Here is a 9,579-nt window from a genome sequence, read left to right as displayed (position 1 = left end):
TGTCCTGGGGCCAATATTTATCCCTCAGTCAACATCACTAAAACAGATTATCTGGTCATTATGACATTGCTGTTTGTGGGAGCTTGCTGTGTGCAAATTGGCTGCTGCGTTTCCTACATTACAACAGTGACTGCACATAAACTACTTTGTTGCCTGTAAAGCGCTTTGGGACGTCCGGTGGTCGTGAAAGGCGCTGTAGAAATGCAAGACTTTCTTCCTTTCTTTGAATGCTACAAGGGAAGGTATAGGGCCACGGGAAGAGAGCGAGGCAGTGGGATTAGTTTGAATTCCTCTAGCAAAGAGCCGGCACTGACATGGTGGATTGAATGGCATCCTTCTGTGCCGCAAACTTGGTTCCACGGGGAAATGTTCACCTTTGCCAATTCATGGAGCGGTGAAGATGAAAATTCCCCCACCCCCCTCCCCCCATGTCTCTGACTTGCAAACTCTTCACTTCTGGATCCTGCAATAGATTCGGGTTTTAGGTGAGCCTCACAGGAACAGGAGGAGGCCATTCAGCCCCTCGATCCTGGCCCACCATTCAATCAGATCACGGCTGATCTGTATCTTAACTCCGTCTACCCGCCTTAGTTCAGTAACCCTTAATGCCCTTTACCCAAGAAAAATCTATCGATCTCAGTTTTGAAATTTTCAATTGACCCCCAGCCTCGACAGCTTTTTGGGGGAGAGAGTTCCAGATTTCCACCACCCTTTGTGTGAAGAAGTGCTTCCTGACATCACCCCTGAACGGCCTGGCTCTAATTTTAAGGTTCTGCCCCCTTGTTCTGGACCCTCCCACCACAGGAAATAGTTTCTCCATCTACCCAATCAACTCCTTTAATCATCTGAAACACCTCGATTAGATCACCCCTTAATCTTTCAAAACTGACTTCTTAGATTTAATCTCATCCAACAATTCAGTGCAGTACTGAGGGACGACTGTATTGTTGGGTGACGCTGTTTTTGGAATCAGATGTTGAATTGAGGCTCCATCTGCCTGTTTAGATGGATTTAAAACACAAAAATCCCGCGGCACTTATTCGAAGACGCGTAGTGGACGTATCCTGGCTATCGTTTATAATCATTCCACATCTCCAAAAAACAAATTAACCAGCCGTTCATCTGTGAAAATTGGCTTCGACTTGCGTACAAAACAGCGAATACACTTTGAAAGCAACTCACTGGCTGTGAATGGTTTCAGGAAGTCCTAAGGATATGAAATGCCACATTAGAAATGCAAGTTCCCCCATCACCTTGTAAGAACAAGTTGTTGTTTCTCTGTTGTTGCTCCGAAACTGATGACTAACCAACTTCATGAATATATTTCACAGTTAGAGAGTCACAAAGTCTCTTGTGTAATAATTCACGCAGAGTTGAGCTGGTAGGGGCTCATTTGCATGTAGTTATCCGTTTAATAGACTTGCGTCTAATCTCCTTACTGGATTATTTTAAAGGTCCACTTTAGCACCAACTTGACATTGGTAAAAATTAATCCAATGCTACGCAATTTAATAAAAAGCATTTAATCTTTATTGATGGTTCCATTTAAACTTTAACACTCACAATGTCCTGATTAGCAATGGCAATAATGTAGGAAACACACAGTAAACAGAGGAACCGACAGTGAACAAGTGTGGGTAAGTGTACAATACCATGGAAACAATTGGAAATATTCACTTGGCATATTCTTCTGCAAATCAGAAAATGTTTTAGCCCAGACATGAAGATTGAGTAAAGGCACAGCATATTGCAATTTCAGCTTACTCACACTGATGTACTAGAATCCAAGAGTGGTTATAACTAACTGACAAACTCACACACGCACACATTCACACTCACACACACACTCACTCTCACACACACACATTCACTCTCACACACACATTCACTCTCACGCGCACACATATTCACTCGCGCACACATTCACTCGCGCACACATTCACTCGCGCACACACACACACTCATACATATATCTTTGTACGAGCCACTGACATTTCTACAAATAGTTTTTACATCCAATACGGTTACGAGAATGAAAATGCAAATTCCACTAGTTGTTAAGTAAGGGTTGATCCTCACTGAATATGGCTTATTCACCACTGCCTGCATATACATTGCAGACATCTTCCCTTTTGGTTGTGATTTCTCAAGATATTGCATTTCACAGAATCTCACAGCAGAGGGCAGCAAAGCACACCAATCATTGATAAAACTCGGGGTTAAGCTCTGCATCAAATCTGAATGCCAGTAACTTGACGTCAATCTACTCAGGCGGACAATAGCCAATTTAAGATCGCCAACTTTCCAGGATTGCCCAGGAGTCTCCAGGAATTGAAGATTAATCTCCAGGACACGGCTGCCAGCAAAAACCCCGGGGAGAAAAATCACAGGGGCAATAAAATAAAGTCTTTCTTTCATCTTCTATGAACACCTTCGTTTCTTAGTTACAAAAAATATTGGAGATGGTTGGGATAAAAAGTCTGTTTGACTGATGGGCAAGATTCATCCAATCCGAGCAACGAAGAGTCTGTTTGCTTTCCGATTGGCCGCGGGGAGGGTGAGGCGCCGCGAGGATGGGCATGTCGGGCGACCAATGGCGGGAGAGTGTGGGGGCGGGGCGATTGGAAGCGGGAGGTCATGTGATAAAACCTCCAGGAATGTGGCCAACCAGAGTTGGCATCGCCTGTTGTCCAAGTACAATCCTGTGGTGGTGTAACTCTGTCCCCGATCTTTAAAGCTAAGCAGACGTGTTTCTTGTTCTGACGGCTAATAAATGATCCAAGTGAGAAGAAAATCATAGAATTGTACAGCACAGATGGAGGCCATTCGGCCCATGGTGCCTGTGCTGGCTCTTTGAAAGAGCTCTCCAATCAGTCCCGCTCTTTCCCCGCTCCCCTCTTTGGACAGTCTCCATCCAGGCCCCAGTAGACCGATAGTCAACAAGTACCGTAAGGGAAAGTTGAAAAGAACTTTGGAGAAAAAGTTCAAGAGGGCGTGAAACCGTTAAGAGGTAAACGGGTGGGGTCCGCGGGATATTGGGAGAAAGCAGGGACAGGGTACTGAGTTTGGATGATCAGCCATGATCTCATTAAATGTTTCTGGAGATGAACCGATAACTCAAACATCCCCACCCCCGCAAACATTTGGCAAGGTCCAGAAGATCAAATAGTACAAAAAGATTGAGGAGGTTCTGTTGGTGCGGTCGGCAATGCTCTGCTGAGGCTGGGGCGAGTGCAGCATCTGGGCAATGAAGGGGCAGCTTCCACCCTGAAGGATATTTGATGCCGTTTCCTGGCCTGGTGCAACGTTGAACATCTTCGCCGCTCCCTGATATTTTGCTTCCTCACCTTGAGAAGCACAAATATAGACACACACACGTTTATTGTCAGGACACTGGATCATTCAGGTTTGTGAAGGGTCAAAGGGAATTCTTGGGGGCTGGGTACATGGACCCCTAAATCTCTTTGGAGATTATCGCTCATGTCTACCAGAGGGAGGTGGCACTAGCACTGACTGCCAACGCCCTCACCCCTAGGGCTTCATGACCATAGGAACAGGAGGAGGCCTTTTAGCCCCTCGACCCTATTCCGCCATTCAATGAGATCATGGCTGATCTGCGACTTAACTCCATCTACCCGCCTTTGGCCCATATCCCTTAATACCTTTGGTTCACAGAAAGCTATCAATCTCCAATTTAAAATTAACAATTGGCCCAGCATCAATTGCTGCTTTTGGAAGAGAATTCCAAACTTTTACCACCCTTTGTGTGTAGAAGTGTTTCCTAATTTCACTCCTGAAAGGTCTGGCTCTAATTTTTAGACTCTGCCCCCTAGTCCTAGACTCCCCAACCAGCGGAAATAGTTTCTCTCTATCGACCCTATCTGTTCCCCTTAATATCCTGAAAACTTCGATCAGATCACCCCTTAACCACCTAAATTCCAGGGAATACAACCCTAATTTGTGTAATCTCGCCTCGTAACTTAACCCTTGGAGTCCGGGTATCATTCTGGTAAACCTACGCTGCACTCCCTCCAAGGCCAGTATATCCTTCCTAAGGTGTGGTGCCCAGAACTGCTCCCAGTGCTCCAGGTGTGGTCTAACCAGGGCTTTGTACAGCTGCAGCATAACTTCTACCCCCTTGTACTCTAGTCCTCTAGATATAAAGCCCAGCATTCCATTAGCCCTTTTGATTATTTTTTTGTACCTGACTACTACATTTTAGTGATCTGGGTACATGAAACCCTAAGGCCTAGAAATTGGGTTTTGGCTTAGCCAGGGCTTTAGCGCCGGAAGTTAGTGCCGGCGCTAAGTCCCCCTGCGCGCGCGAAAAATTCAGTAGCGCCGCGCCCAAACGGCTGCCGGCGCTACTGAACGGTGTTAGCGCCTGGAAAAGGGCGCTCACTGCCGTTTAGCGCCGCAATTCCGGCGCTGCGGCACCCGATGCGGTGCGGCAGGCTGGGGAAGTGCAGGCCTCCTCCTTCCATTAAGGAGGAGCTGCCTGCACCCGGCCGCGGCCCGCGCAAATCTGTTTAAAAATGAGCCCGGCACCTCGGACAAGTGCCGGGCTTGCATCTGTTCCGGGGGGGGCGGGGTGTAGAAGTCCGGGGAGGGAGCTGCGGGCAGGCGGCCGGCGGGAAAGCGGCCGGCCGCCGCGGGGCCTTTAATGCGCCGGCGCAAACACATGTTGGACTCTGTTGCCAGAGTCTTAGTTGCGGCTGCCACGGGCGAGGCGGCCGCAACTGAATTTCGGCGCTGGGGCCCGTCGGCATGGCAACCGGGATGCTGCGCACACCGATGACGTCATCGGTGCCGGCGCAGCGCTACCGGTGCAACGCCGCTTTAGGGCCCCAGGGAATTTTTCAACTGGCCATAACTCTGGCGCTAGTCCCTCTAGCGCCTCAAAAGCGGCGCTAAGGCTAGTGAATTTCTAGGCCTAAATCTCTTTGGAGATTATCGCTCATGCCAACCAGAGGGAGGTGGCACTAGCGCTGACTGCCATCTCCCTCACCCCTAGGGCTATAGACCAGTGATGAATGAAGCTCCACATTTTGAACTACAGGGGAGTCGAGGGTGATGGGGAGCGGGCAGGGAAGTGGAGTTGAGGCCAAGATCAGATCAGCCATGATTTTATTGAATGGCGGCGCAGACTCGAGGGGTTGAATAGCCGACTCCTGTTCCTATTTCTTATGTTCTTATGCTCAGCAGGGCAGGTCATGAAACACACTGAGGCGCCTCTCCCTTTCTTCCTTGTTCACCAGCACCTGAGAAGCAGAGCAGATGTCCTACCTTCGGAACTCTTCCACAAAGGTCTTCTGCCCTCTTCTATTTCAGGAACTCCTCATTTCCGCCTTTAATAGCATAAACTTCAGCTCATCCAAAACTCGGCTGCCCCGTGTCCAAACTCACACCGAGTCCCGTTCACCCATCACCCCCTGTGCTCACTGCCCCGTGTCCTAACTCACACCGAGTCCCGTTCACCCATCACCCCCTGTGCTCACTGCCCCGTGTCCTAACTCGCACCAAGTCCCGTTCACCCATCGCCCCCTGTGCTCACTGCCCCGTGTCCTAACTCGCACCAAGTCCCGTTCACCCATCACCCCCTGTGCTCACTGCCCCATGTCCTAACTCACACCAAGTCCCGTTCACCCATCGCCCCCTGTGCTCACTGCCCCGTGTCCTAACTCACACCTGGTCCCGTTCACCCATCACCCCGTGCTCACTGCCCCGTGTCCTAACTCGCACCAAGTCCCGTTCACCCATCACCCCCTGTGCTCACTGCCCCGTGTCCTAACTCGCACCCAGTCCCGTTCACCCATCACCCCCTGTGCTCACTGCCCCGTGTCCTAACTCACACCCAGTCCCGTTCACCCATCACCCCCTGTGCTCACTGCCCCGTGTCCTAACTCGCACCAAGTCCGGTTCACCCATCGCCCCCTGTGCTCACTGCCCCGTGTCCTAACTCGCACCCAGTCCCGTTCACCCATCACCCCCTGTGCTCACTGCCCCGTGTCCTAACTCGCACCAAGTCCCGTTCACCCATCACCCCCTGTGCTCACTGCCCTGTGTCCTAACTCGCACCGAGTCCCGTTCACCCATCACCCCCTGTGCTCACTGCCCCGTGTCCTAACTCGCACCCAGTCCCGTTCACTCATCACCCCCTGTGCTCACTGCCCCGTGTCCTAACTCACACCCAGTCCCGTTCACCCATCACCCCCTGTGCTCACTGCCCCGGGCCCTAACTCGCACCCAGTCCCATTCACCCATCACCCCCTGTGCTCACTGCCCCGTGTCCTAACTCGCACCAAGTCCCGTTCACCCATCGCCCCCTGTGCTCACTGCCCCGTGTCCTAACTCGCACCAAGTCCCGTTCACCCATCACCCCCTGTGCTCACTGCCCCATGTCCTAACTCACACCAAGTCCCGTTCACCCATCGCCCCCTGTGCTCACTGCCCCGTGTCCTAACTCACACCCTGTCCCGTTCACCCATCGCCCCCTGTGCTCACTGCCCCGTGTCCTAACTCACACCCGGTCCCGTTCACCCATCACCCCGTGCTCACTGCCCCGTGTCCTAACTCGCACCAAGTCCCGTTCACCCATCACCCCCTGTGCTCACTGCCCCGTGTCCTAACTCACACCCAGTCCTGTTCACCCATCACCCCCTGTGCTCACTGCCCCGTGTCCTAACTCACACCCAGTCCCGTTCACCCATCACCCCCTGTGCTCACTGCCCCGTGTCCTAACTCACACCCAGTCCCGTTCACCCATCACCCCTGTGCTCACTGCCCCGTGTCCTAACTCACACCGAGTCCCGTTCATCCATCACCCCGTGCTCACTGCCCCGTGTCCTAACTCACACCCAGTCCCGTTCACCCATCACCCCCTGTGCTCACTGCCCCGTGTCCTAACTCGCACCAAGTCCCGTTCACCCATCACCCCCTGTGCTCGCTGCCCCGTGTCCTAACTCACACCCAGTCCCGTTCACCCATCACCCCCTGTGCTCACTGCCCCGTGTACTAACTCACACCCAGTCCCGTTCACCCCTCACCCCGTGCTCACTGCCCCGTGTCCTAACTCACACCAAGTCCCGTTCACCCATCACCCCCTGTGCTCACTGCCCCGTGTCCTAACTCACACCCAGTCCCGTTCACCCCTCACCCCGTGCTCACTGCCCCGTGTCCTAACTCGCACCAAGTCCCGTTCACCCATCACCCCCTGTGCTCACTGCCCCGTGTCCTAACTCGCACCCAGTCCCGTTCACCCATCGCCCCCTGTGCTCGCTGCCCCGTGTCCTAACTCACACCCAGTCCCGTTCACCCATCACCCCCTGTGCTCACTGCCCCGTGTCCTAACTCACACCCAGTCCCGTTCACCCCTCACCCCGTGCTCACTGCCCCGTGTCCTAACTCGCACCAAGTCCCGTTCACCCATCACCCCCTGTGCTCACTGCCCTGTGTCCTAACTCACACCCAGTCCCATTCACCCATCACCCCCTGTGCTCACTGCCCCGTGTCCTAACTCACACCCAGTCCCGTTCACCCAACACCCCGTGCTCACTGCCCCGTGTCCTAACTCACACTGAGTCCCGTTCACCCATCACCCCCTGTGCTCACTGCCCCGTGTCCTAACTCACACCCAGTCCCGTTCACCCATCACCCCGTGCTCACTGCCCTGTGTCCTAACTCACACCCAGTCCCGTTCGCCCATCACCCCGTGCTCACTGCCCCGTGTCCTAACTCACACCGAGCCCCGTTCACCCATCGCCCCCTGTGCTCACTGCCCCGTGTCCTAACTCGCACCAAGTCCCGTTCACCCATCACCCCCTGTGCTCACTGCCCCGTGTCCTAACTCGCACCAAGTCCCGTTCACCCATCACCCCCTGTGCTCACTGCCCCGTGTCCTAACTCACACCCAGTCCCATTCGCCCATCACCCCCTGTGCTCACTGCCCCGTGTCCTAACTCGCACCCAGTCCCGTTCACCCATCACCCCCTGTGCTCACTGCCCCGTGTCCTAACTCACACCCAGTCCCGTTCACCCATCACCCCCTGTGCTCACTGCCCCGTGTCCTAACTCACACCCAGTCCCGTTCACCCATCACCCCGTGCTCACTGCCCCGTGTCCTAACTCGCACCAAGTCCCGTTCACCCATCACCCCCTGTGCTCACTGCCCCGTGTCCTAACTCACACCCAGTCCCGTTCACCCATCACCCCCTGTGCTCACTGCCCCGTGTCCTAACTCACACCCAGTCCCGTTCACCCATCACCCCCTGTGCTCACTGCCCCGTGTCCTAACTCGCACCAAGTCCCGTTCACCCATCACCCCCTGTGCTCACTGCCCCGTGTCCTAACTCACACCCAGTCCCGTTCACCCATCACCGCCTGTGCTCACTGCCCCGTGTCCTAACTCGCACCCAGTCCCGTTCACCCATCACCCCCTGTGCTCACTGCCCCGTGTCCTAACTCGCACCCAGTCCCGTTCACCCATCACCCCTGTGCTCACTGCCCCGTGTCCTAACTCGCACCAAGTCCCGTTCACCTATCACCCCCTGTGCTCACTGCCCCGTGTCCTAACTCGCACCAAGTCCCGTTCACCCATCACCCCCTGTGCTCACTGCCCCGTGTCCTAACTCGCACCAAGTCCCGTTCACCCATCACCGCCTGTGCTCACTGCCCCGTGTCCTAACTCACACCCAGTCCCGTTCACCCATCACCCCCTGTGCTCACTGCCCCGTGTCCTAACTCGCACCAAGTCCCGTTCACCCATCACCCCCTGTGCTCACTGCCCCGTGTCCTAACTCACACCCAGTCCCGTTCACCCATCATCCCCTGTGCTCACTGCCCCGTGTCCTAACTCACACCCAGTCCCGTTCACCCATCACCCCCTGTGCTCACTGCCACGTGTCCTAACTCACACCCAGTCCCGTTCACCCATCACCCCCTGTGCTCACTGCCCCGTGTCCTAACTCACACCCAGTCCCGTTCACCCATCACCCCCTGTGCTCACTGCCCCGTGTCCTAACTCGCACCAAGTCCCGTTCACCCATCACCGCCTGTGCTCACTGCCCCGTGTCCTAACTCACACCAAGTCCCGTTCACCCATCACCCCCTGTGCTCACTGCCCCGTGTCCTAACTCACACCCAGTCCCGTTCACCCATCACCCCCTGTGCTCACTGCCCCGTGTCCTAACTCGCACCAAGTCCCGTTCACCCATCACCCCGTGCCCACTGCCCCGTGTCCTAACTCGCACGGTGGCCCGTTCACCCATCACCCCCTGTGCTCACTGCCCCGTGTCCTAACTCACACCCAGTCCCGTTCACCCATCACCGCCTGTGCTCACTGCCCCCTGTCCTAACTCGCACCGAGTCCCGTTCACCCATCACCCCCTGTGCTCACTGCCCCGTGTCCTAACTCACACCCAGTCCCGTTTACCCCTCACCTTCTGTGCTCACTGCCCCGTGTCCTAACTCACACCCAGTCCCGTTCACCCATCACCCCCTGTGCTCAATGCCCCGGGCCCTAACTCTCACCCAGTCCCATTCACCCACCACCCCCTGTGCTCACTGCCCCGTGTCCTAACT

General features: G+C 54.6%; 1 protein-coding gene across 6 annotated transcripts in view; it reads right to left on the bottom strand.

Annotated features, from left to right (window-relative positions):
• Positions 1–1,507: 1,507 nt before the first annotated feature.
• The window catches only part of nalcn (sodium leak channel, non-selective), a 315,031-nt gene continuing 306,959 nt past the window's right edge, over positions 1,508–9,579 (bottom strand). For all 6 annotated transcript variants that reach the window (XM_085998388.1, XM_085998389.1, XM_085998390.1 and 3 more), the window contains one exon: positions 1,508–3,347. The gene's annotated coding sequence lies outside the window, so the exon portion shown is untranslated. The remainder of the gene's footprint in view (positions 3,348–9,579) is intronic.

This window comes from Somniosus microcephalus, chromosome 10, assembly GCF_052327205.1.
Source record: "Somniosus microcephalus isolate GS21.2 chromosome 10, FLI_Smic_1.0, whole genome shotgun sequence".
Lineage (NCBI taxonomy): Eukaryota > Metazoa > Chordata > Chondrichthyes > Squaliformes > Somniosidae > Somniosus > Somniosus microcephalus.
This window is presented reverse-complemented; position numbering and strand designations above follow the sequence as displayed.